General features: G+C 42.4%; 1 protein-coding gene across 1 annotated transcript in view; it reads left to right on the top strand.

Annotated features, from left to right (window-relative positions):
• NME7 (NME/NM23 family member 7) overlaps positions 1-27,737 on the top strand; it is a 251,231-nt gene that overhangs the window by 693 nt on the left and 222,801 nt on the right. The window lies entirely within an intron of this gene.

Here is a 27,737-nt window from a genome sequence, read left to right on the forward strand (position 1 = left end):
CCGCGTACACACGATCGGACTTTACGGCATACTTGGTCCTGCGTACCGGACTTCGTCGGACAATTCGATCGTGTGTGGGCTCCAGCAGACTTTGTTTTCTCAAAAGTTTGACGAACTTAGATTTGAAACATGTTTCAAATCTATCCGACGGACTTGAGTCCGGTCGAAAAGTCCGCTCGTCTGTATGCTAGTCCAACAGACAAAAACCGATGCTAGGGCAGCTATTGGCTACTGGCTATGAACTTCCTTGTTTTAGTCCGGTCGTACGTCATCACGTACAAATCCGTCGGACTCTGGTTGATCGTGTGTAGGCAAGTCCATTCATTCGGAAAGTCCGTCGTAAAGTCAGTCGAAAAGTCCGCTGGGCAAAGTATGCCGTAAAGTCCGCTCGTGTGTACGCGGCATTAGACTAGGCTAGCCATAGGTTATGCAGCCACAGGTTGAAGGAAAGAAAATTGCTCAATTCCATCCCACTGCACTATTATATTCTGACAGCAAGAGGTTTCCAATATAGCCGTCGTCAGTGATCGTACAAAACAAAACAAAAAAAAAAACAGACAGGCTGGTCGATCGACTTCAGTACAAACTGCCCATAGATGGATTGAAATTCAACTGGTCCCTGTTGAACCAGCCAAAGTTTTATCCGTCTATGGCAGGTTTAGGCTCCATTCACACCTATGCAGGCGCGATGGTGCGCAATTATGCACGTCACATTTAGGGCAGCCCATCCATTTCAATGGGCTGCCCTATGGGTGAAAATATCGTACAAAAGAAGCACATAACCCTTTTTTAAATTGTGGTGCACAAAAACACATGCTACTTTTATGAACATGCATTTTGGCGTAAGTAATAACATGCACTTGAACAAGGTTTATTGTGGTGCCATCAAGAAAATAATGGCACAGTTGCGTCCATTGGGTGCCAGTAAGAAAATAATGGCACAGTTGCGTCCATTGGGTGCCAGTAAAAAAATAATGGCACAGTTGCGTCCATTGGGTGCCAGTAAGAAAATAATGGCACGGTTGCGTGCCTGCAAAAGGCATGCACTTTTTTTTTTGTGCATTGCAGTCACATGCAAGTTTCTGCAATGCACAAATGTGAACCTAGCCTTATTACTCTCTGTGTAACCATTAGGATGATTTTCTCTCCTTTACTATCCTGGTGACTGATCTGGTCAATAGGGATAAACCATTTTCAAGCCCACCTCTAGGAATTAGAAGAAAATCTACCCTTGCAGTGGGGCCCTCTGCACTGTAAGGATTAAATTATCGTTAAGGCTAGGGGTACCGGAATAAGGTGCAATTCCGCTCACCAGCAGTGACTGATTCCCTGCAGCCTCCTCTTCAAGATGCTCCTAGCTGCGGTCGAACACTTTTCTCTACCACATACAATACAGGGTTAAAATCCCTGCTTTGTGCAAAATCATGTCAACAGACCAGAGCTTGGGAGAGAAGAGGACAGGGCCAGGGCTGGCCGGAGTTGGAGGAAAGGGTAAGAAATCCCACTTGTCCCTCTACCACAGTGTTTCTCAAACTTTTTTGTCTTGTGGCGCACCAAAAAGATCTAAAAGTTTTTGCGCCACACCTGAAAAGATTTAACAACTTTTGTGGTCAGCTGTAAATATAATATATACAAAAGCAGCAGACTTCTGTGATCCCCAATATTGTATTTCACTGATATATAATATTGTGGATCACACAAGACTGCTGCTTTTGTATATATTATATTTTCCTGCTGATATAATATTGGGAAATGGGGATCACACAAGACTGCTGCTTATATTTACTGTTGATATAATCACACATTGGTCCGTCTGTCCCCAACTCTTCTCGTGTCTTACCTTCTTAGCTCCACACCTTGTGGGACAGCCAGGGACTGCGAGCTCCTCTGCTCTATTGTGAGTGGGACTGGAGGAGGGAATGATGGCTGAAAGTGCATGGCACGGCACCTGTCCTGGCACACTGCTGTCAGCCAGGCCGCAGCCTTATCGTATTCGCGTTCCGGATTGGCTGGGTCTGGTGGTGGCGAACATCAACCAATTCAATTCGCTCACAGGCCAGGCAGCACAGATGACCATGTCCGTGTGAGGCCTGCACACTTGCTCAGTGAGTGACAGACAGTCAGCACTATGATGGCGGAGCCGCGCGGTGTGATGCTGGCGCAGCCACCATTGGGCCCGGCGCACAACATGAATGATCCCGCGGCACACAGTTTGAGAAACACTGTTCTACCTCGTAGACATACCAAGCATTTAACCCCTTGCAGTGTGTGGGGGCCCCAGTGCAAGAGTAATTATTTCTAGTTCCTTAAAGTGAAACTATACTGTTTAAAATCCAGTAATACTGTCCCACCATGCTCTGCACATGCCCAGATTTTAGGCACTTTCAAATTTGTAGAGGCCGATCTGACAGCCTTAAAGTGGAATTAAAGCCTCCTATACTTTTATAGCAAAGGAAGCTGCTTATGTTTGATCTGCAACTGCCATGGTGCTGCGCATGTGATCAGTTATGACTCCAGCCATTTGAGGTTTGACAGTTTGGTTGAGGAAACAAGCAAATGTAACAGTTAGCAATCCCAGCATTCCAGAAATGTAATTTTTTTGAATCTGTTAGGGTGGAACTTTATCCATAACAACTTGCTTCTTGCTGGAGGCTGCCATTTCGCTGAAGCTCAGAGCCCCTGAACAGCAGTAATTCATAAAGTGGAACTAAACCCATAGATTTAACAGTTTTAAAAAAACAGTTACATTCCTGGAATGCTGGGATAGCTAACTGTCACATTTGCAGATCAAACAGAAGCAGCTGCCTTGGCTGTAAAGCATAGAAGGGATTTATTCTGCTTTAAAGCTGTCAGATTGGCCTCTACAAACTCAGCAGTGCCTAAACATTCCTAAAATGGAGAGCAACTGAGCATGTGCAGAGCAGGTTGAAAAAGTGTATTACTGGAATTTAAACAGTATATACACTTATTTTTAATGTTTTAAATAGCTATACCTGCAAAATGGGCCAGCCTGAAGTGATCTAGCAGGACTTCATTTTCTGACTAAAGTCCCACTTAAAATCGATGGGTTTAGTTGCACTTTATGTAATACTTAATCACATGGTACAGATGGGCCGAGAACACAACACAATTGTACACAATGAATGGCTGATGACTGATCAGTGTACCAGCCCGCTGCCCTTACTATGTGATCGTTGTGACCACAGCAGATCACATGACAATTGTAAACAATTGATGACTTCCTTTCATGCCATTCATTGTGTACATTTGTGTTGCTAGTTGTGATTGGTCAAAGTGATCGCATGGTACAGACAGGGCCAGTCACAGCCCACCCGTACCATGTGACAAGCTGTGGCCAATCACAACAATACACACTGAATGAATCAGTTTCATTCAGTAAAATGGTTGCTGATACCAGTGAAATTCACTTGTATAAGCAATCATAATGTATAAAAAATCCTGATCACTTCCCCAGAGTAGTCAATGGTACTATAACACACTTGCTCTAGTCACACTGTGTTAAAAAGAATATATATACATGTAATAAAAACAAATATATATATTTATAGTTTTTTATATATGTCAGTGTCCCTAATTACCGCCACACCAGTTATACCAGTTATCCAGTTACAACTTTGTGTGACCGCGTGTATGCAAGACAAGTTTGAGCCAACATCCGTCGGAAAAAATCCTAGGATTTTGTTGTCGGAATGTCCGAACAAAGTCCGACCGTGTGTATGGGGCATTAAACTGCTGTATGGTCTTGGCCTCTTGGCCACCATGCTACAGCTCAGTTTCAAGGTCTTCACAATCTTCTTATAGCCTAGGCCATCTTTATATAAAGCAACAATTGTTTTTTTCAGATCCTCAAAGAGTTCATTGCCATAAGGTGCCATGTTGAACTTCCAGTGACCAGTATGAGAGAGTGAGAGCAATAACACCAAATTTAACACACCTGCTCCCCATTCACACCTGAGACCTTGTAACACTAACGATTTACATGACACCGTGGAGGGAAAATGGCTAATTGGGCCCAATTTGGACATTTTCACTTAGGGGTGTACTCACTTTTGTTACCAGCAGTTTAGACATTAATGGCTGTGTGTTCAGTTATTTGAGGGGACAGCAAATATACACTGTTATACAAGCTGTACACTCACTACTTTACATTGTAGAAAAGTGTAATTTCTTCGGTGTTGTCACATGAAAAGATAGAATAAAATATTTACAAAAATGTGTGGGGTATACTCACTTTTGTGAGATACTGTATATACCACAGTTTGTGGACTCTATGACTTTCCTACAGACTAAATAATAAACACCGATTTGGGTTATTTTCACCAAAGAAATGTAGCAGAATACATTTTGGCCAAAAGGGGGTGAAAGTGCCTGGTATTGAAGTGGTTAAGCTGACAGTACTTTTGTTGCTATATAATATGTACTGATGTTTGGTACATCATGACCCCCAAGCAAGTGCCCATACCTCTTTATAGAATGTGATTATCTACCTGTGGTCTTACGTTTTCCCACATGAAGTATTGTAGGAGTTTTTCTCTTTTCTGTTCACAATACATGCCTGAGTATGTTGATTGGTAACAAACTGAAGAAATACATCAGTTTTTGAAGGTACAGTACATCATTTGCATTGCACAGATTTTTGACAGAGGATGACAAGGAGATTGATTTCCATGATCCCCAATACATTGGGTAATGTGATCCTTGAAAAGAGAATTTTTAGTTTACATTGTATAGGTGGGGGTAATGTGGACTTCCAGATGAAAAGGATTTTAGATACCCATGTAAAATTAAAGTTGGATTATATATTGGTGAGATGTTGCAAGTTTAATTAGATATTTATAGCCTTATAGGGGGATGTGAGATCAACTCTCAAATCTAATCATGTCAACCATGAATGTGCTTGCTGTTTATCCCTTTCTCTATAAATGTATATTATAATCTTTACATATGACATTTTTCTATGTGGATTTTTACATTTGGAATGTTGTATATCGTTTTCGTTTTTTATAGTTCTATTGATTTTAGAATGCAGATCTTGTGATTTTGGGGGAACATATGATTCTATATTTTATGTTTGATATGAAATAGTATGCTTATATCCATTTGTTCTCGCACCATAATGACATATTGAAGCATTTTTTTTTGCTCTTCTTTGTGTTTTTATGTATGATTTGTACACTTTTCATTATTTATGTATATATTTTTTTCTAGCCTTGATGAAGGGGGATGTTTTGGCCCTCAAAACGCATTGGCTATTTCTTTTTTACTGGTTATGGCGTTGTTATCAAGAATATATAGACTTTTAAGTGATAATTTAATAGGGGTTAGGGGGCAGCCTTGTATGGTGCTTTGGCATGTGAGAAAGGTAAGCCACTATTTTTACAGAAGCATTCAGTTGTGCTTAAAAGGCCAGTGCTCCGAAAGGACACTTTATGCAAAGTACAAGCTGAAAGTAGATGCTTTCATGTACAATTTATAGGTCAGAAGAATGTAACATAGTTGTACACAGTGCTCCTCATGTGGTGAGAATACAGTATATCAGCACCGTTATGCCCCACTTCATTTTTGGAAGCATTTTATGACTATGCTAGTAAAACACATTTATTATTGTGGACATATATAATTTAAAGTAAATGGTTTAAATAAATAAATGCAAAGTTGTTACAGGTCCAAAGCAATTGGCTTGACCAGTTGTTCGTGTAGCTTGGAGGATACTTCGCATAGGCTCATGTAGTACTTATATTTGTTAAAAAAATGTTTAGAATACAGTTGGATGTGCAGTCAAATTAAAGATTTTTCCCAGTTAATCCTCCAGGACGGTTCACATGGAAGAAATGGGTTTTGCCCACCTGCAGGAAACGCAACACTGATGAGTTTAAAAAGGCTCCCAGGAGCTAGTAGCTTAGTAGTTTATGTACTATCACACTGCCTGCACCCACCAGTACGGCTGTTGGTTTCCTACGTATTTTTCCAGTTGCAGGTGTCATAGACTGCCCTCCTCGGCAGAAATTGTTAGAGAAGGGTCCATCAAAATCCGGGGTATGTGCTTGTGGATAATAGTTGGGTCAGGATTTTGTAACCTGATATAGTGCCCCTCTGTAAGGATGGGTGGCCCCAGAAGTGTCTTGGCAAAGTTCCCTCTGCCCACAACAGGAGGAGTTAGCAGATGTTCCCTGGATATTTAGCAGCTTCCATGTTTGTTTGAGCGCAGGAGATGGTACCAGGGGCTACAGTCTAGGGTTTTGCATAGCCCTTCTAAATGACCAACCTGTCTGTGCATCACACAAGTTGGCAGAGCTTCACAAAGGTTGACTGGAGCAGAGTCTTTATCCCAGTGCTTAGTGGGAGTTGCTTTTTTTTTTTTTCCAAGGAGTCTTTTGGCTTCAAAGCTTAAACAACAACAAGGAGAGGGGCGCCTCTGAGTATAAATCATAAATACATTTTATTAAAACAACAATATCCACTCACATGGAAGTTGGAGAAGTTGCATTAGGGTCGGTTGGCTGGGCTGGAGAGATGCAGTGGAACTACAGGTCACAGCGGTTCCTGCAGGGCATGCCAGGTCCAAAGAGGATTAGTTCTTGCAGCCAGGTTCAGTCTCTTGCAGCGAACAGTCCAACACAAATCCTGCTGGGTTGGGAGCCAGGTTATGTCCCAGATGCACAGATAGGGGTTCCAGGGAAGGAAGGGAGAGATGTGTAGGACGCCAGAGCATCCGTTCAGCCGTGCTGCTGCTCACTGATAGAATGGTGTGAAGCCTCTAGGAAGGGAAAAAGGCCGGCCGAGCCGAAGATCTCAAACGAGGCTTGGAGAGCAAGTACAGCGTGGCGCCCGGTGATGACGTCACACGCATGCGACGCGTTTCAGAATAGGCTTGCCATTGGTGGACGAATGGCCGCATTCCTTTGTCAAGCATCGCAGGCTTCAAAGCTTAGCAAGTCATATCCCTATTTATTTCTAGGGCCAACGACTCCTAAGCTTGGTTGGGGGTATTCTGCACTATAGGAAATCAGCACTGGAACTAGGGTGAAACATTTCTTTGCACCAGAGTTGGCAAAATTTGTCCAGTCCTGAACAGGTTGACTTATCTGGCGTCTAACACCACATTGTTATTTACATGGCAGCTCAGGGATGTCATTCTTCTGGTAGATTTTTTCTTTGTAAGCCAGGAGCGGAGATATCAATGGAGATAGCAATGGATTCTCGTGTTACATTCAACTTTCCAGACATTTGGGCAATTTAGCTGCCCCCAAATTGCTGAATTCCCTGGCTGGTGGATCTTCTAACCTCCTGTTATCACAGTGTTATCATAACATCCCCAGTTGACGGACGGCCACTTCTTGGAAGCGAGGGCACTGTCAGGCAAGAGTCTCTGACTGTCCATATGTTGCTGAAGTGGCATCTGAACTCTCACAAATCATCACTGGAACAGACTAATCGCTTGCAGTATCTAATTTTGGTCCTGGGGGATGTCTCAGACCTTCCTTTGGGGAACTCACATACTCTCCAGTCTTTGGTTTGAACTCTTCAGCTATCCATATATCAGCACCTTTAGTTCTCTTTTGATGCAATATGAGAGTCTTGGGGCTGATGACCTTTTGAGGTGGCTTTCGATATATGGTAAAAATGCTTAGGCACTGTCCTAAGTCTTTCTTTCCCCTGTAGTGCAGCGCTACCCTCACTAGACTCAATTCACAGAAAAAGCTTTCAATAATCAATTGATATAAAAATAATAGCAAATAAGTATTACACTGTGTGAAAACTAAGGCAAAATCACAATAAATCCAATAGGTGTGTTAATATATAAAATACATTTCAAAGTTCACTTATGAAGTGTTAGATTACCAAAAGAGCTTTGGCCATATCTCTCCTTTTATTACTGACATGAACAAACCTGTTTCATGTGAAGTGTTATTTTTAATGATAGGTCCTTTTTACAATACCTGGAACATATTATTTTTCTTTGACAAAACTAATGCTGACATTAGATGTCCACAATCTTGCTGAGTTAAAAAATTACAAAAGAATTACAAGAAGAGGGTTTATCCTCCCCCCATCGCACTGCCTGCAGCGCTTTTTGCATGCGTTAAAGTAGAACTATAGACAAAACATTTTTTTAAAATTTTGGATAAAATAAGGGAGGGTTTTAACCCCTGTAAGGTTAATTTTCGAAGTCTTTGGCCTATTGGGGAGATTTCCCTTCACTTCCTGTCCCATAGCCAAAACAGGAAGAGAGGAAATCCCTGCTAATTAAGGGAATTCCTTGGGGCTTCGCAGTGTCCCCATTGAAAGATTTCCCCTCTATTACTCTTCTGGAGACAACCACAAATTTGTGAATTTGTGATTTTTCTTTTTCTTTTACTTTTACTTTCAATGATAATGGTAAACAGGACAAATAGGGTGAATCTCCCTAATGGTGGAAAGGATAAAGGTATGGTTGATCTATGAGATGGGCCCACATCCCAAATATAGAGCAAAAAGGAAAGAACCCCCTTGAAGAGACTTTACCGGCCCAAATAAATAGCATACAGTAGTTGTGAAAGGAGTAGATACTCATAAAAGATATGTAAAAGGATAACATGAAAATTTTATTAAATACATTTTTAAAAAGAGCACAAGAAGTGTCTTCTATACATGTGGATCACAAAACAGGAAATCGCCCCAGGACTTTAAATGAGGTGAATGCGTTTAGCCAACAATTGACAGAGTAAATGCAGTCTCAAAATTTATTAAAATAGTCATGCAAACATAAACATGAATCATAGCCAAGTCACTGAAATGATACATACAGTAGAAAATGTCATTACACGTATCAAGGTATAAAATGTAAATTGCAGAGTACACATGCATAAAAAGTATCCCAACGCGTTTCGCAAGACCATGCTCGCTTCATCAGGGGTAGATGTGTGTGTGTAGTACATCTGTAGGGTGTATAATGAACCAAATAAGTATCAACACAGACATGGTATCATGAAAATTAGTCAAGAGGGTCCAAAAACGCATGGCCCTATACTCACCCAAGGCTGGATCAGACTACCAATTGCTTGATACCCAGAGGCGGCAGTAATGAGCCTCTGGCACGGGAGCTGAGGAAGCAGAGGGAAACATAACTGCAAATCTTTTTATAATGTCATCCACCAGTTACAGAGTCTGTATCGCTTAGTTTTTACTTAGGTTTGATTTTGCTAACCATACCTCTGAAGTATGGGCATGAAAATATATTTTTTAACCGCCTGCCGACCGCTGGCCGTCAATGGACGGCCAGGCGGTGCAGCTCTCGTTGCGGGCGGACGTCATATGACGTCCTCGCTTTCTTGGGCCACCAGGGGGCGCGCGCGCGCCGCCGCCGGCGATCGCGCGCGCCGGCGATCGCGCGCGCCGTGTCACTAAGCACCCGGTGCGCGTGCCCGGCGGCCGCGATGTCCGCCGGGCACCCACGATTACCGGTAACACAGCAGGACCGTGGATCTGTGTATGTAAACACACAGATCCACGGTCCTGTCAGAGGAGAGGAGACCGATGGTGTGTTCCCAGTACAGGGGAACACCGATCGGTCTCCTCCCCTAGTGAGTCCCCGCCCCCTACAGTTAGAATCACTCCCCTAGCAACACAGTTAACCCCTCCATCACCACCCAGTGTTAACCCCTTCTCTGCCTGTCACATTTATACAGTAATCAATGCATTTTTATAGCACGGATCGCTGTATAAATGTGAATGGTCCCAAATATGTGTCAAAAGTGTCCGATGTGTCCGCCGCAATATCGCAGTCACAATAAAAATCGCAGATCGCCGCCATTACTAGTAAAAAAATTAAAAATGTTATAAAACTATCCCCTATTTTGTAGACACTATAACTTTTGCGCAAACCAATCTATATACGCTTATTGCGATTTTTTTTTTTTTTTTTTTTAACCAAAAATATGTACAAGAATACATATCAGCCTAAACTGAGAAAAAATTGGTTTTAAAGAAAAAAAAAATTGGATATTTATTATCGCAAAAGGTAAAAATTATTGTGTTTTTTTTAAAACTTGTCACTCTTCTTTTGTTTATAGCGCAAAAAATAAAAACCGCAGAGGTGATCAAATACCACTAAAAGAAAGCTCTATTTGTGGGGAAAAAATGATAACAATTTCATTTGGGTCGAGTGTTGTATGACCGCGAAATTGTCATTCAAATTGCGACAGCGCTGAAAGCTGAAAAATGGCTTGGGCAGGAAGGGGGCGAAAATGCACAGTATTGAGGTGGTTAAAGTGATTTGTAAATTCTCGTTTTAAAAAAAAAAATAAAAAAATAACAAACATGTTATACTTGCCTCCTCTGTGCAGTTGGTTTTGCACAGAGCAGCCGGATCCTCCTCTCCTCGGGTCCCTCTTTACTGCTCCTGGCCCCTCCCTCCTACTGAGTGCCCCTCAGCCAGCAGCTTCCTATGGGGGCACTGGAGCAGAGTCACAGCTTCCTGTGTCCATTCAGACACGGAGCCCCGACCCGGCCCCACCCCCTCTCTCCACTGATTGGCTGACTTTGACAGCCACGGAAGCCAATGACGTAGCTGCTGTCTCTCAGTCAATCAGGAGGAGTGTCTCGGATGGCTGAGACATTCGTGGACATCGCTGGAGAGAGATGGGGCTCAGGTAAGTAATTAGGGGGGTGCTGGAGAGGCTGCTACACACAGAAGGTTTTTTTTATCTTAATGCATAGAATGCATTAAGATGAAGAACCTTCTGCCTTTACAACTCCTTTAACCACTTCAGCCCCGGAAGGATTTACCCCTTTCCTGACCAGAGCACTTTTTACAATTTGGCACTGCGTCGCTTTAACTGCTAATTGCGCGGTCTTGCAATGCTGTACCCAAACAAAATTTGCGTCCTTTTCTTCCCACAAATAGAGCTTTCTTTTGATGGTATTTGATCACCTCTGCGGTTTTTATTTTTAGCGCTATAAACGGAAAAAGACCAAAAATTTTGAAAAAAAATGATATTTTCTACTTTTTATTATAAAAAAAATCCAATAAACTTGATTTTAGTCTCACATTTAGGCCAAAATGTATTCGGCCACATGTCTTTGGTAAAAAAAAATGTCAATAAGCGTATATTTATTGGTTTGCTCAAAAGTTATAGCGTCTACAAACTAGGGTACATTTTCTGGAATTTACACAGCTTTTAGTTTATGACTGCCTATGTCATTTCTTGAGGTGCTAAAATGGCAGGGCAGCACAAAACCCCCCCAAATGACCCCATTTTGGAAAGTAGACACCCCAAGGAAATTGCTGAGAGGCATGTTGAGCCCATTGAATATTATTTTTTTTGTCTCAAGTGATTGAATAATGACAAAAAAAAAAAAAAAAATTACAAAAAGTTGTCACTAAATGATATATTGCTCACACAGGCCATAGGCATATGTGGAATTGCACCCCAAAATACATTCAGCTGCTTCTCCTGAGTACGGGGATACCACATGTGTGGGACTTTTTGGGAGCCTAGCCGCGTACGGGGCCCCGAAAACCAATCACTGCCTTCAGGATTTCTAAGGGCGTAAATTTTTGATTTCACTCTTCACTGCTTATCACAGTTTCGGAGGCCATGGAATGCCCAGGTGGCACAAAACCCCCCCAAATGACCCCATTTTGGAAAGTAGACACCCCAAGCTATTTGCTGAGAGGCATGTTGAGTCCATGGAATATTTTATATTTTGACACAAGTTGCGGGAAAGTGACAAATTTTTTTTTTTTTTGCACAAAGTTGTCACTAAATGATATATTGCTCACACAGGTCATGGGCATATGTGGAATTGCACCCCAAAATACATTTAGCTGCTTCTCCTGAGTATGGGGATACCACATGTGTGGGACTTTTTGGGAGCCTAGCTGCGTACGGGGCCCCGAAAACCAATCACTGCCTTCAGGATTTCTAAGGGTGTAAATTTTTGATTTCACTCTTCACTGCTTATCACAGTTTCGGAGGCCATGGAATGCCCAGGTGGCACAAACCCCCCCCCCCAAATGACCCCATTTTGGAAAGTAGACACCCCAAGCTATTTGCTGAGAGGCATGGTGAGTATTTTGCAGCTCTCATTTGTTTTTGAAAATGAAGAAAGACAAGAAAAAACATTTTTTTTTTTTTCTTTTTTCAATTTGCAAAACTTTGTGACAAAAAGTGAGTTCTGCAAAATACAGAGAGAGAGAGATGACATAATTTCCTTTGCTGCTGTTTAGCATACAGCAGCATAGGAATGATTTCATTGGCCGGCGGCGATCGCGAGGGGGGAGGGGCACGACTGGATGGCCTCCCCCTCACCTCTGATCGCCGCTGGACAAAAGCCAACCGCCTCGGGCACCGGGGGGGGGGGGGGTCCCTTTGGACCCCCCGCCTGCGGGAGGCAGATCACGTACTGGTACGTGATTCTGCCTGCCCGTGCCATTCTGCCGACGTATATCGTCGTGAGGCGGTCGGCAAGTGGTTAATGAAATATTGGACCCTCAGCATTTTTTAAAACTAAAATTCTTACCACAGCACATGCTGTTTAAAACTTTCAGGCCCCATTCACACCTCAGTGTTTTGTAGCTTGAAGCTTCAAGATCTAAAACGCTGGAGGAGAAAAGAAATCTATTATCTCTTATATAAATTTGGTTCTCCACTCCAAGTCGTGTGAAGCTCAAAAAAGTTCTGGAGCTTTTTTTGTAGCTCAAATTGGGCAGATTAGCGCATTCCTCCCTACCCCCCCCCCCCCGGATAGAAATGAATGGAAATGCGCAATTCGCATGTTTTTGTGCGCTTTCGCGCAATTTTCTGCTCAAATGCAAACATGTAAAAAAGAAAAAAATTGTAATAAAATGCACAAATAACTAATAATCATCATAAATTAATAAAATACATTAATAATATCTAAAAATAAATAATAACCCCTAACCTTTAAAAAAAATATTGAATAAATTATAATAATAAAATAATAAACACCCAAACAAAAAAAAAAAATATTAGTAATAACAACAACAATAATAATAATTTTGTTTTTATTATTATTAATTTATTTTGTGTTTAGGGTTAGTGCCGATTCACACAGGGGCAACACGACTTCAGCGCGACTTTGCAAGGCGACTTCAACGTGAATTCAGCGTGACTTTAAGCAACTTACAACGCAACTTCAAGTCGCCTCCAGGACAGGCGACTTTGGCTGTGGCCAATCACAAAATAATCAGCTCTCTGGGAGGGAGGGTTTTGCCGGGGTAAACTAATTTCTTTTCCTGTAAAGTCGCTTCAGTATAGATGGAGAGCCGACTTGGAGGCGACTTCCATTGAATTCTATGGGTACAGGTCGCCTAGAAGTCGCCTTGAAGTAGTACAGGAACCTTTTCTGAAGTCGGAGCGACTTCAGTAGTGTAGTTTAAGATGGCTCTTATTGACTATAATGCAATTACCAATGTCAAGCGACTTGGGGCGACTTGAGGGCTGACAAGTCGGATCCCAAGTTGTTGTAGTGTGTACCGACCCTTAGGGTGTTTATTATTATTTTTTTTTTTTTTTTATTATTAATATTATTATTTTTTCGGGGTTATTTAATTATTTATTTGTTATATACTATTCATTTATTGTATGTATTTATTTATTTTTTATTTATGATTATTTTTCTTTTACTTGGATTTTATTGAAAAGATCAAAGAAAATAGGCACTTACGTGTGTTGGGTTATACAATATCAGAAGCAAATTCAAAAGGAGTTTCTCTGCGCGTATTACACAGCAATCAGTGATGTAGGGATAGAAAAAGGAACAACAACCAGGCCCAGCAGCATTAAATGCAATCAATGTATTAACTAAGCCATGCCTGAAATTGCGATGCGTTTCATGTCCAAAAATTTTAAATAAAAAGAGTGGGGGCCCTTCAGTACTAAAAACACATGCGGTCATCTATGAGACTACTCAAGCTTGTGGGCAAAATAACAGTTCCATGGCAGAGAGAATCAGAGAAAGGTTAAAAAAAAAGAAAAATAAATAAAAAGCCACCCCTGCCCCAGAGGTTCATGATGAGAGATATACAAACATGTTGTACTAGATTACAGCTCTAAAAAGCACGTAGGAGGTTGTGTTGATGGGAAGTAGTCCAGTCCAGCCAGGTTGCAAAAATTTGTCATGTTTGTCTGTTAAAATCAACGTAAATTTCTGTTTCACTAGGGTGCCGTGCACCCGACCCTTCTCTTCGTCGAAGTTGAGAATAGATGTTTTCCATTCTTTGGCGATCGACTTTTTTCATGGCGGAGAATATATGAGTCGCAAGAGCCTGTTCCCGTTTAGTAGCGCCTTCTATCGGCTTGTGTAGGAGTGCCTCCCAAGAGTCTTTTCGTAAATTTATGTGCAACACTGAGTTGACCATGTTGTAGACTCTTATCCACAATCTTTTAACCTTAGGACATGTCCACCATATATGCTGCATATCCCCTAGGTCTGAGCATCCCCTAAAGCATGTAGAAGGGTATGTAGGGAGACATTTAGCAATTCTGGGTGGGGGTAAAGTACCACCGAGATAAGACCTTAAAAGAGTTTTCTAAAGTTATTACGTTAGGGGAGGAAAGCAAGAGCGCCTCCCAAATTTTATGCCAGATCTCAAGGGTTTGTGTGGTGCCTAAGTCCCTTTCCCAGTTGGAGCAGTAAGATGGGGCACGCGAGTTAAAACTGTTCAGAATAGAGGAGTATAGTTGTGAAATAAGGCCTTGTGTTGTTGGAGACATTCGACATCTGGTCTCAAACGCCGTTGTGGTCATGTTTTTGGCTCCTTTCACACTGAGGCGCTTTGCAGGTGCTAAAGTGCTAAAAATAGCACCTGCAAAGCGCCCCAAAAGAGCTGCTCAATGCACTCCAATGTGAAAGCCCCAGGGCGGTCTAAAAAGTCCTGCAAGCCGCATCTTTGGAGCGCTGTAGGAGCGGTGTATTTACCGCTCCTAAAGCGCCCCTTCCCATTGAAAACAATGGGGCAGCGCTGCAAACCCGCCCGCAAAGCGCCGCAGTAGCGGCGTTTTGCGGGCGGTTTTAACCCTTTTTCGGCCGCTAGCGGGGGGTTAAAACCGCCCCGCTGGCGCCTCTAAAACGACGGTAAAGGGGCGCTATATTTAGCGCCGCTGTACCGCCAGCGCCCGCATGCCTCAGTGTGAAAGTAGCTTTTTTGTCAGGGATTCGAATGAAGAATTTGGAGATAATTAAATTTCTCAGAGACTGGATTATCAAGTGTATCTTTAAGGTATTGGAAGGTGACAATGCTCCAGAGGGGACAGCAGGGATTAAACCGTTGTCAAGCCCTTACTGCGCCACCAGTATTAGCTTTGGGGATTTTCCAAACCCGGTGGGGAAATAAATGGCAGTTGAATGTTTCAAGGAATTGAAGATGTGGCGATATCAGGTGGGCCAAATATTTTATAGAGTCCCATACTACGAGAGAGTGAGTGTGATGTGCGAACTTGGTGCTCTATTGACTGTGGTACGCAGCACTGAGCTCAGTCGCAGAATCATCGATGTCGTCACTTTCGGTGTCTGATGACAAATTTCCCCATGAATCACTATCGCTCAATTCTGCAAGTGATTCTAATTCACTATCGCTGTTTTCTAGATGGTCTAAAACTGCTTTTGACGTAGAGGGACGTTTTCCATTGTCCTGATTGTGACGTCGAAATTTGTGCAGTCCTATTTTTCAAAAGTTTTCATACCTGGGATGTTTACTAAACCAATATGCAGTGTCTAGTATTACAGTGACTAGTAATAATGCACCCTTGTTTGGACAAATTTCAGTGTTTTTGATTTGATTACATTATTGAATAAAATGTATTATTATTATATTATAATTTATGACTTCATGTTCCAAACTTTACCATACCCGGGATGTCTACTAGACGCTTGTTTGGACAAATTTAAGTGAGTTATTACTACTGTAAGAATTACAGGCCTACAATATAAAACACCAAATTTCCATGCAAAACAATGTATCGTTTTGACATTCAAAAATCAGACATAATCATACCGCCAGGGAGGTTAAAGAGGAAGTAAACCCTGATGGGTTTTACTTCCTCTTTATTTCCCTGCAAAGGTAAAGCGTAATTGGCTACTATGCATCACATAGTAGCCTATTATGTGTCACTTACCTGAAAACGAAGCCTACGATGTCACCGCTTTCCCCGCTGGCAGGAAGCGTCCATCTTCACCCCTCTTCCTTCCGGGGCCGCGGACTCTGGCTCTGTGACTGGCTGGAATCGCGTGAGTTCACTCCTGCGCATGTGCGCGGGAGCCGCCAGTCATAGCATGATCCCTTTTAGAAAGGGCCCTTTCCTGAGCCCGATCTCCATCCAGCGATGTATAGGAGAGCAGAGGCTCTCCCAGCTCTTTCTCTCCTCACTGGACAGAGAGGCAGCTGCAGGAGCCATTGGCACATTTTTTTAATGTTTACCTTTGGAATCACTTTAAAATAACTGTGGCTTTAATATTCCTTTTAACCACTTGCCGGTGGCTGGCCATCATATGACGTCCTAGGCTTTGTGGGGGTATATCTAAATGATGCCTCCAGCTACAGGCTTCATTCAGATATCGGCTTTTTCAGCCGGCGATTCCCTACACCATATGAACGATCATAGCAGCTGGTCAGCCGCTTGATCGTTCTTATGGGTGTCGAGAGGGGACATCCCCCCTCCCGCTGCCCTCCGGTGCTTCTACGACTCACCGCTGTGATTGGTGAGTCGGAAAAGGGATCCGCCGGCCCCGGATGTTTACCATAGAAATTTGTGGCGGACCAGATGGTCGCCGGAGTCTCTATAATCGTCGGAGCCTCTGCATTCAAACAAACGGCGCCGCCTCAGCTGGGAAGCCGAGATCGTTTTTTTTTTTTTTTTTTTATTTCAGGCTTCCCAGCCTAGAGGTGAGATGGGGGGCCTTATTGACCCCATATCTCACTGTAAAGAGGACCGATCATGTCATATTCCTATTACAAGGGATGTTTGCATTCCTTGTAATAGGAATAAAAGTGATCAAACTATTATTTTTTTTTTTTTATGTGTCAAACCAAAAAAATGTAAAGTAAAATTAACAATAAAAAATTATTATTATTTTTTTTAAAGTGCCCCTGTCTCCGTGTGCTCGCACGCAGAAGCGAACGCATACGTAAGTCCCGCCCACATATGAAAACGTTGTTCAAACCACACATGTGCGGTGTCGCCGCGAATGTTTGAGTGAGAGCAATAATTCTAGCCCCAGACCTCCTCTGTAACTCAAAATAGTAACCAGTAAAAAAATGTAAAGCGTTGCATATGGGGATTTTTTAAGTACTGAAGTTTGGCGCTTTTCCACGAGCGTGTGCAATTTTGAAGCGTGACATGTTAGGTATCTATTTACTCGGTGTAACTTCATCTTTCACATTATGCAAAAAAATTGGGTTAACTTTACTGTTTTTTTTTTTTTTTAAAGCACAGAACTGTTTTTTTCCCCCAAAAAAAGCATTTGAAAAATTGCTGCGCAAATATCGTGCAAGATAAAAAGTTGTAATGACCGCCATTGTATTCTCTAGGGTCTCTGCTAAAAAAAACATTTATAATGTTTGGGGGTTCTATGTAATTTTCTAGCAAAAAAATGATCATTTTTACATGTAGGAGAGAAATGTCAGAATTGGCCTGGTTGGTAAGTGGTTAATCTTCATATCGATTCTGTGTCCTTGTGCAGGCCCAGAATCCTATTCCTACACAGGCCTCAACCTCTGCTCAAGTTAGTAGACGAATATCAAGACAATATATAGTCTGCACATGCACTATCTTAGAGTTCTGAAATCTAGAAGAAGATCTGAGTACTGAATTGATGTGTTACAGTTATCCTTCATATCTGATTCTGGACAATGAAGTATAAAGAGATCTTCATTCTGCATGCCCCAGTTCGGTTTCCTGTAGATGTACTGTGAATAACAAATAAATAAATATATATATTGGTGCTGATAAAGAAATGGAACTAGAAATAGTTCCCTTTTAAAATATACACATTATAGGGTGTTAGTCTTTCCATTATAGTGTACCTGTTTATAGCCCTTACTGTTGTATAATGCCAGAAGAAAATGTAAAAGAGTCTAAACAAGTTACCCAGAATGCTGCCAGGTGGCACTCTAGGACTTCCTGCTCTTGTTGCTGGTCTGTAGCAATGTCATCTTTTTTTTTTTTTAAAGGTGAAACCTGTATTGTACTTTCCAGAAAATTTCCACATAGTATAAAGTCTTTTTTCATGTCGTTTTCTAATGTGTTAATATGCATTTTTTTTACAGGTGAACACATACTTTTTTCTTATGTGTTATATTGTTTTAAAGATTTTATTGAGTTTTTACAACATAACAAAGGTATGAATAATAAGGTTACAGAATCAGGAATTCAGGGTTTTTCAACATAGCAAAAATACAGAGTAAATGTACAGTGTATACATTGAACTTCCACTTATTGTACTCAGTCGATGATAGTGGATGTATGTGTTTCAAGGGGGGTATCAGCGACTGTGTAGGGAACTAAGTATTCGTGGGTAAGTGTCCCTTTGGGTTTGAAGCGTTCAAGGTGCATCTGTGGTTTTGTAAACCAATGGGGCAATGCGTGTGTTGGAGAGACAAACCTAAACGGTTCATCCCAACACCCGTTCACCCCCGTCGGGAACTATCTGTGGGCGGGTGGGGGCCATCGAGATGCATTTAGTTGGTAGTTTAGGTGTGGTTCGTCTGTGGGCAGGCGTTAAAATGCCTCTATGTGCTAGATTAATGCCGAGATCTGGCCAGTCTTTGTTAGGATTTAGGCATGTCTTGTTATGGTATTACCCCATATAGGATAGGTGATGGGGTTTGTAACCCAGGTAGTCCGTTATTATATATCTGGCTGCCCACTGTTGGTGGGCGAGAAAAAGAAAAGGGGGGGGGGGAAATGGGATAGGAGTGACAAATTATTTGTATGTCTTGGGTGGAGTCTAACTAATCTCCCTCCGGTGGAAATTCAAGTATTTGAGTGGGGAATGTCAGTGCCTGTGGAGTTTCTATAATGCAGCCAACAGGCCCAGGTGTTTTGAAATTTAGTGGGAGTTTCTTTTGCTTGGTGGATAAGTCTCTCCATGTTGGCCGTTTTCTCTACACGGCGGAGCCATTCAGAGACTGTAGGTGGGTCTGTGCTTTTCCAATGCATCGGTATACATTGGGTGGCGGCATTAATCAGGTGTAGGATGAGGGATTTTTTGTACGTCTTCAGGGGAAGAGAGGTGTGGTGAAGCAAATATTGTGCTGGGGTGAGTTGGGATGCCCAGTAATACTTGTGAATATCCGGGAGGCCTATTCCACCTTTCCGTTTGGGGATGGTCAATTTGTTCCAGCTCAATCTGGGTGTGGTCGAGGACCATAGGAAGGTTCTACACATTCTTCTGTACAATGCAAAAAATGAGGAGGGGAGCTTGATGGGGATCGCTTGCAGGAGATAGAGGATTCTGGGAAGGACATTCATCTTTAAGATGGCGGTTCTGCCAAACCACGAAAAGTGACCCTTGTGCCAATTGCGTAGGTCTCCTTGGATTTTCTGCATGGCTGGTAAGAAGTTTGTGGCATATAATTCAGATAGTTTGGTGGGAATCTTAGTGCCCAAGTATGTTATTGCATGCGGTTCCCAACTGAAAGGGAAGTTGTGTTGGCATTGGGCCACAGTCTTGGTCGGGAGCGTAATATTCAGGGCATTAGATTTGCCAAAGTTGATCTGTAGGTTGGAAAGTTGTTTGAATAGGTCAAAGTCTTTAAGGAGATTGGGAATGGTGGTTATGGGGTCTGAAAGGAATAGTAGGATGTCGTCCGCATAAGCAGCGAGTTTGTATTGTGTATGTTTGATGTCAATCCCTTTAATGTCGGGGTTCTCTCTCAATCTGCGGAGGAAGGGTTCCATGGTCAAGACAAAGATGAGGGGAGAAAGAGGACATCCCTGGCGTGTACCGTTGTTAATGGAGAAGGTGTTCGACAGTCGGCCGTTAACCCTGATTCTGGCAGTAGGGGATGAATATAAGGCAAGGATCATTTGAAGCAAGCGAGAGGGAAGTCCCAATGCCGATAACGTTGCTGTCATATAGTCCCAGGCCATTCTGTCGAACGCCTTCTCCGCATCGAGGGATAGAAAAAATCCTGGGGATGAGGTTGTTGTCAGCCAATGATGAATGTTTATGGCTTTTGTGGTATTATCCCTGGCCTCTCTGCCCGGGACAAAGCCAACTTGGTCAACTGATACCAGTCTGGGGAGCAAGGGAAGAAGTCGGTTTGTCAGAATTTTGGCGTACAGTTTTACGTCTATGTTGAGTAGGGAAATGGGGCGATAATTAGAAACCAGAGTGGCGTCTTTTCCTTGTTTAGGGATAAGAGTTATGTGGGCCTCAAGAATATCTTTGTTGGCGAGGGGGGAGGAGGTTAGGTTGTTAAATGCCTTGACAAAGTGGGGAATGAGAGTTGTAGAGAATGACTTATAGTAGTTTACTGTTAGTCCATCTGGGCCTGGGCTTTTGCCCGTCTTTAGTTGTTTCAACGCAATCAGGGTTTCGTCAATTGAAATTGAAAGGTCTAAATCCAGAGCTTCTTCCATCGTGATAGGGGATGGACTATATTTAGATAAAAAGTCAGTGATGGTCTTGTTCCGGTCGAGGGGGGGGGGGGTCGGTCACGTTCGATTTGGGAAGATTATACAATTTGGAAAAGTATTGGACAAACTGGTCTGTGATGTCATCCAAAGAAGATAGAGTATGTCCTGAAGGAGTTTTAATAGTGTGGATAGTAGTTACTGCTTTTTTAGTTTGAAGAGCTCTTGCCAGTAATTTACCCGCCTTATTGCCAAATTCGTAAAATATTTTTTGTGTAAGAGCGTATTTGCGTTTTAGTGTTTTTTGTAGTTCTTCTAATAGAGTGTACACACGGTCGGACTTTGTTCGGACATTCCGACAACAAAATCCATGGCTTTTTTCCGACGGATGTTGGCGGATGTTTGTCTTGCATACACACGGTCACACAAAGTTGTCGGAAAATCCGATCGTTCTGAACGCGGTGACGTAAAACACGTACGTCGGGACTATAAACGGGGCAGTTGCCAATAGCTTTCATCTCTTTATTTATTCTGAGCATGCGTGGCACTTTGTCCCTCGGATTTGTGTACACACGATCGGAATTTCCGACAACGGATTTTGTTGTCGGAAAATTTTATCTCCTGCTCTCCAACTTTGTGTGTCGGAAAATCCGATGGAAAATGTCCGATGGAGCCCACACACGGTCGGAATTTCCGACAACACGCTCCGATCGGACATTTTCCATCGGAAAATCCGACCGTGTGTACGGGCCATTAGAGTTCTTCCCTTGCTTTTAAAAGATCTGCATGGCATTTGGTGGCTAGCGTGAGTTTGTGTGCACGTTCAAGGGAGTGTATGCGAACAGATAATTTTTCGATGTGGGCTTTCCTGAGTTTGTGCCGTTTCGCTGTCATGGATATAAGTTCGCCTCTGATCACACTTTTGTGCGCAGCCCATATGATAGGGGGAGAGGTGCCATCTGTGGTATTCTCAGCGAAGTATTGGGATAGGTGTTTGGAAATGTTATTTGTGTTTTCCATGTCCATTAGAAGGGAGTCGTCAAGTCGCCAGATATTGGATTTTGTGCATGTCAAGGGGAATGTCAAAGTCATCGTGATGGGGTGGTGGTCCGAAAGTAGCATTGGTTCGATTGTGGCTTCTGTAAGGTAAGTCAGGTCATTTTGAGAGAAACAAGAGGTCAATCCTGGAATATTTGTTATGCGGAGGGGAGAAGAAAGTGAAGTCTTTTTCATTGGGGTGTAACGTACGCCAGGTATCGTGAAGGGTCAATGTGGTGAATTGGGTTTTGATCGCACGAAGGGCCCTGTATGTCATACATGAAGTCCCATTGGATGTGTCTTGAGATGGTATCAGGGGGAGCGTTAAAATCCCCACCCACAATAAGAGTGCCCGATTGGAATGTTGTGAGTTCCTGTAGGGTCTTACGGAATAAAGATACTTGTTGCGAGTTTGGGGCATAAAGATTGGCAATGGTGATTGGCCTGTTATGTAGTATTCCTTTGAGGAAAAGAAACCGACCTTTACTGTCACTGAGCGTATCCGTGATCTGGAGAGGGCAGTTTTTTGAGATCAAGATGGAGACGCCTTTGGATTTTGCGTCTTCATTAGCAGCGTGATATACCGTAGGGAAGTTGTAGTTGTGTAGTTTAGGGATATTGTCGGCTCTGAAGTGGGTCTCTTGTATAAGGGCGATGTGTACTTTGATTCTGTGTAGCGTGTAAATTAATTGCGATCTTTTCTCAGGGACATTAAGTCAGTGGATATTCACAGAGCATAATTTAAGTTGTAACTTATGTGTTATATTAAATGGTGGAGAAGCTTTCAATTAGATTAATGGTTCATGCACACATGGGGCTTTAACAGTCATTTTATATGCCTAGCATAATTTCCCAGCTCTTCCCTGCACCCGGGGGGCCTCACATAATGCATACAGTTTTCATTATGTTTCTCATTAAACCCGACGGGCCAAATAAAATAAATCAATCAATTTAAGGGTAAAAAAAAAAAAAAAACGCTAAAAAATGTGTATGGAGGAATCTACACTGCCAACTATTGGATTCAGAAAGCTGCAAGATACCCAAACAGTGGCTGCATCTGGTTGGATGATATTTTATTCCTAATTTTGTAGGTTCTCCCTCTAATGGCTATTCATACAGTGGGGACGGAAAGTATTCAGACCTCCTTAAATGTTTCACTCTTTGGTATATTGCAGCCATTTGCTAAAATCATTTAAGTTAATTTTTTTTCCTCATTAATGTACACACAGCACCCCATATTGACAGAAAAACACAGAATTGTTGACATTTTTGCAGATTTATTAAAAAAGAAAAACTGAAACATCACATGGTCCTAAGTATTTAGACCCTTTGCTGTGACACTCATATGTAACTCAGGTGCTGTCCATTTCTTCTGATCATCCTTGAGATGGTTCTACGCCTTCATTTGAGTCCAGCTATGTTTGATTATACTGATTGGACTTTATTAGGAAAGTCACACACCTGTCTATATAAGACCTTACAGCTCACAGTGCATGTCAGAGCAAATGAGAATCATGAGGTCAAAGGAATTGCCTGAAGAGCTCAGAGACAGAATTGTGGCAAGCCACAGATCTGGCCAAGGTTACAAAAAGATTTCTGCTGCACTTAAGGTTCCTAAGAGCACAGTGGCCTCCATAATGCTTAAATGGAAGACGTTTGGGATGACCAGAGCCCTTCCTAAAGCTGGCCGTCCGGCCAAAATGAGCTATCGGGGGAGAAGAGTCTTGGTGGGAGAGGTAAAGAAGAACCCAAAGATCTCTGTGGCTGAGCTCCAGAGATGCAGTCGGGAGATGGGAGAAGGTTGTAGAAAGTCAACCATCACTGCAGCCCTCCACCAGTTGGGGCTTTATGGCAGAGTGGCCCGACGGAAGCCTCTCCTCAGTGCAAGACACATGAAAGCCGCATGGAGTTTGCTAAAAAAAAACACCTGAAGGACTCCAAGAGGGTGAGAAATAAGATTCTCTGGTCTGATGAGACCAAGATAGAACTTTTTGGCCTTAATTCTAAGCGGTATGTGTGTAGAAAACCAGGCACTGCTCATCACCTGTCCAATATAGTCCCAACAGTGAAGCATGGTGATGGCAGCATCATGCTGTGGGGGTGTTTTTCAGCTGCAGGGACAGGACGACTGGTTGCAATCGAGGGAAAGATGAATACGGCCAAGTACAGGGATATCCTGGACGAAAACCTTCTCCAGAGTGCTCAGGACCTCAGACTGGGCCAAAGGCTTACCTTCCAACAAGACAATGACCCTAAGCACAAAGCTAAAATAACGAAGGAGTGGCTTCACAACAGCTCCTGATTGTTCTTGAATGGCCCAGCCAGAGCCCTGACTTACACCCAATTAAGCATCTCTGGAGATACCTAAAAATGGCTGTCCACCAACGTTTACCATACAACCTGACAGAACTGGAGAGGATCTACAAGGAGGAATGGCAGAGGATCCCCAAATCCAGGTGTGAAAACTTGTTGCATCTTTCCCAAAAAACACTCATGGCTGTATTAGATCAAAAGGGTGCTAATACTAAATACTGAGCAAAGGGTCTGAATACTTAGGACCATGTGATATTTCAGTTTTTCTTTTTTAATAAATCTGCAAAAATGTCAACAATTCTGTGTTTTTCTGTCAATATGGGGTGCTGTGTGTACATTAATGAGGAAAAAAATGAACTTAGCAAATGGCTGCAATATAACAAAGAGTGAAAAATTTAAGTGGGTCTGAATACTTTCCGTCTCCACTGTATGTCAATCAGCATCATGGTTGAAAGGCTTTAGCAAACAGAAAAAAAAAAAGAAAAACAAATAAATAGCAGTTGCAACTTTACTATGCTATAGTCTTGTATATATTGATTTTGTGTTACAGAATCTCCAATATCAGAATTTGTTACTACCTAACCAGAGATTGTAAAATAATTTTATCCTACTTGCCTTAATCCAAAGAACAAAGGTCAACCATTGACAAGATATTGTGGCTTTCTGTTTGCCATGCTAGTCCTGATAGTTCCAGGAGATATAGTAAATGATTTATGAGACAGTTTTTTATTTTACAGTTCACCTTCACACATTTCTTTCTTAAGCCGCATACACACTATCAGATTTTCTGCTGATTTTTGTCTTCAGATTTACCAAAACCATATAATATGAGGTCAAACCTTAGGAGTTTCAATTTGTATGGAATCAGGCAGGCCCTTTCACTACATGGTTTTGGTAAATCTGAAGACAAAAATCAGCAGAAAATCTGATAGTGTGTATAGGGCTTTAGATTTAATGTCACTAGAAGCTGCTAATATAAGTGAACTTTATGTGCTATTCAAAATGGAAAAAAAAAGTCTATGCCCCGGTTCACACAGGGGCGACTTGTCAGGCGACTTAGCCGCCTGACAAGTCGCGTCCTGTTCTGTACTACAGAACCGTTCTAATTGGAGCGACGCAAGTCGCTTTGACTTAGAAAAAGGTTCATGTACTATTTTTGGGGCGACTTCAGGCAAGTCGCCGCTGAAGTCGTGTGCAGGTCGCCTCGGTGAGTCAACCTGCAAGTCGTGTTGCCCCTGTGTGAACCGACAGTTAGGCCTCATGTACACTGCTGCTGGTAAACGGATGTTTAGGAGCAGTTGGGCATTTTTTTCAACTGCTCCTGAACTCTCCTCTATGTTATCTTATCAGTACACAGGATCATTTACAGTCGTTTCTAGGCAGTTGAGTTTAGAGGTCTTTTTTGGAAAGCAAAAAAATTAGTTCAGACGCTGAGTTTAGAGGCATTTCAAGCACCAAACGCTTCTAAACGCAGTAACTCGCGTTTAGTTGCGTTTCGTTCACAGGAGTTTTTCATTTTTGGCTATTTTGAAAAAAAAATATTTTTTTTAATTTTCTAAACGCAAACGCGGCAAAACGCCTCTAAACGTGGCATGTAAACGTGGCAAAACGGACATTTTAAACGTGAGTTAATATCTGTCAAGTTAAATCATTCAGGAAAGGTTGTAAAAACTTCCCGTGTACATTAATGCCGCGTAAACACGGTCGGAATTTCCGACAACAAATGTTCGATGTGAGCTTGTTGTCAGAAATTCTGACCCTGTGTAGGCTCCATCGGACATTTGTTGCCGGAATTGCCGACAACAAAAATTTGAGAGCTGGATCTCAAATTTTCCGACAACAAAATCCCTTGTTGTAAATTCCGAGCGTGTGTACAGAATTCCAACGCACAAAATTCCACGCATGCTCAGAATTAAGCAGAAGAGCTACACTGGCTATTGAACTTAATTTTTCTTGGCTCGTCGTACGTGTTGTACGTCACCGCGTTCTTGGCGATCGGAATTTCCAACAACATTTTTGCGACCTTGTGCATCTAAGACAAGTTTGAGCCAACATCTGTAGGAAATAAAGCCAGGATTTTGTTGTCGGAATGTCCCATCGTCTGTATGTGGCATTAGCCTTACCTTTTACATATATAAAGTGTGTCTAATTTAAAAACAAAAATGTTGTTCTATATTGCAGCTTGTCAGTTTTACAGATAGTGTCTTCATTAGTTGTTTTTTTCCCCATGGTTTCTATAGTTAGCTTTACTTGGAAATGCTGTAAAAAACACTTCCTATCCCTTCATGTCTATACTCATGTGTCTATAGTATCTATCAAAAGACCCATGGTTGTCACAGAGGCTGGACGTCAATGCTTGCCTTTGTTTGTCTCCATTACATGATGGGTTGAAGGAACTAGTATTTCACAAAAGATTGCTTATACTCACAGGAAGTGAAAAAGATACCACATTTTTGGCAAGGTCAACAGATATTTGCTGTACTTGCTAAAATGTTCTAAGTATGAAAAACGGAAAACCAGTGCAACCACAACATCTAAAGGATGGCAAGTTGCTTGCATATGTAGCAATAACTCACGGTGGAGCTGCTGGTTTAAGCGGGCTGTTACCGTCACCTTCGTTACCTCTATTTCACCAGAACCGGGTCTAGGGTCCCGTTGAGTTCACCATAAACACTGTAGGCACCGGACACTTGAATATCTTTTCCAATGCTTTAATGAACGTAAATTGAAGGAAGTAGCAGGAAAGAGGTAGAAGGAAAGTTGCAGGGAAGCTCAAATACCTTTTCTTAATGCTCTTTGTGTAGCATTAGGGATTGAAAACTTGTAGCTGAATATACTCTCTCTCTGTAGAGTTGAATCTTTGCCCGCCTGGATAGGTTTCTCTCACTAACCTAGCAGCCAGTACGTAGCACGAACAAAAGTCTCTGCCACAGACTTGATTGAAACAAAACCCGTATGATCCTCTGCCACAGGATGTATTGGTTTACGATGACCAACGAAACACAGCACTAGGACCTTTAAGCCAACCAGGCAGTACTATGCGGTAGGATTACTTCAGGATACGTCCTCCAACCGAGTCACTAGGCCCCTCTCCAGACCAGCACTCTGCATGATCCTTCCATGACGGGTCCTCCCCTGGGATCTTCTCAGTTTTCCAGCTTCTTCACACAGGATAGACAGCCCAGGACCATTCCTCTGCCGCTGTGGTAGGCCCCAGACAAGCCTCTGGGCCCACCCACACGCCGCAGCGCCGTGGGCCTCCAGATCAGAGGACCACGAGGTAGTACTCTTAGCGCATACCTGTCGGCCAGGAGGGCCAGCAGGTAGATGGAAAACACAACCCCTAAACATGGCGTCTGTCCCATAAATACCCTCTCCCAGAATGCAACTCGGAGGACCACCTCCACCGAGTTGTCTCCGGGACAGAGGAGCACTTATACACTTCAACGTGTTGCCTTTTCAACACTGGCCCATAGTAACAATGACACCCACAGGCACAGTGTGAAATTACGTGCAACTCAGCCGAGCTGGAACAGAGGCAAATCTGACTATGTATGAACAGATAACCCACTAAATTTACCTATCAGCAGTAGATTAAAAATCTACCAGCGCTACACATACATTTTTGTTTTTTGTGTTTACATACATTTTTCCAGTGGTCCCTCAGGTTGAGATATGTACACTTAAATTAGTCTATGCTGGACCAATATAAGTATGCAATAAAGATACCTGGAGTTCAGCTTTAAGTAGGACTGCAGAACATCCTCATCTTCATGGGCAGTG

This window comes from Aquarana catesbeiana, linkage group LG02, assembly GCF_042186555.1.
Source record: "Aquarana catesbeiana isolate 2022-GZ linkage group LG02, ASM4218655v1, whole genome shotgun sequence".
In the NCBI taxonomy this organism is placed as follows: Eukaryota; Metazoa; Chordata; class Amphibia; order Anura; family Ranidae; genus Aquarana; species Aquarana catesbeiana.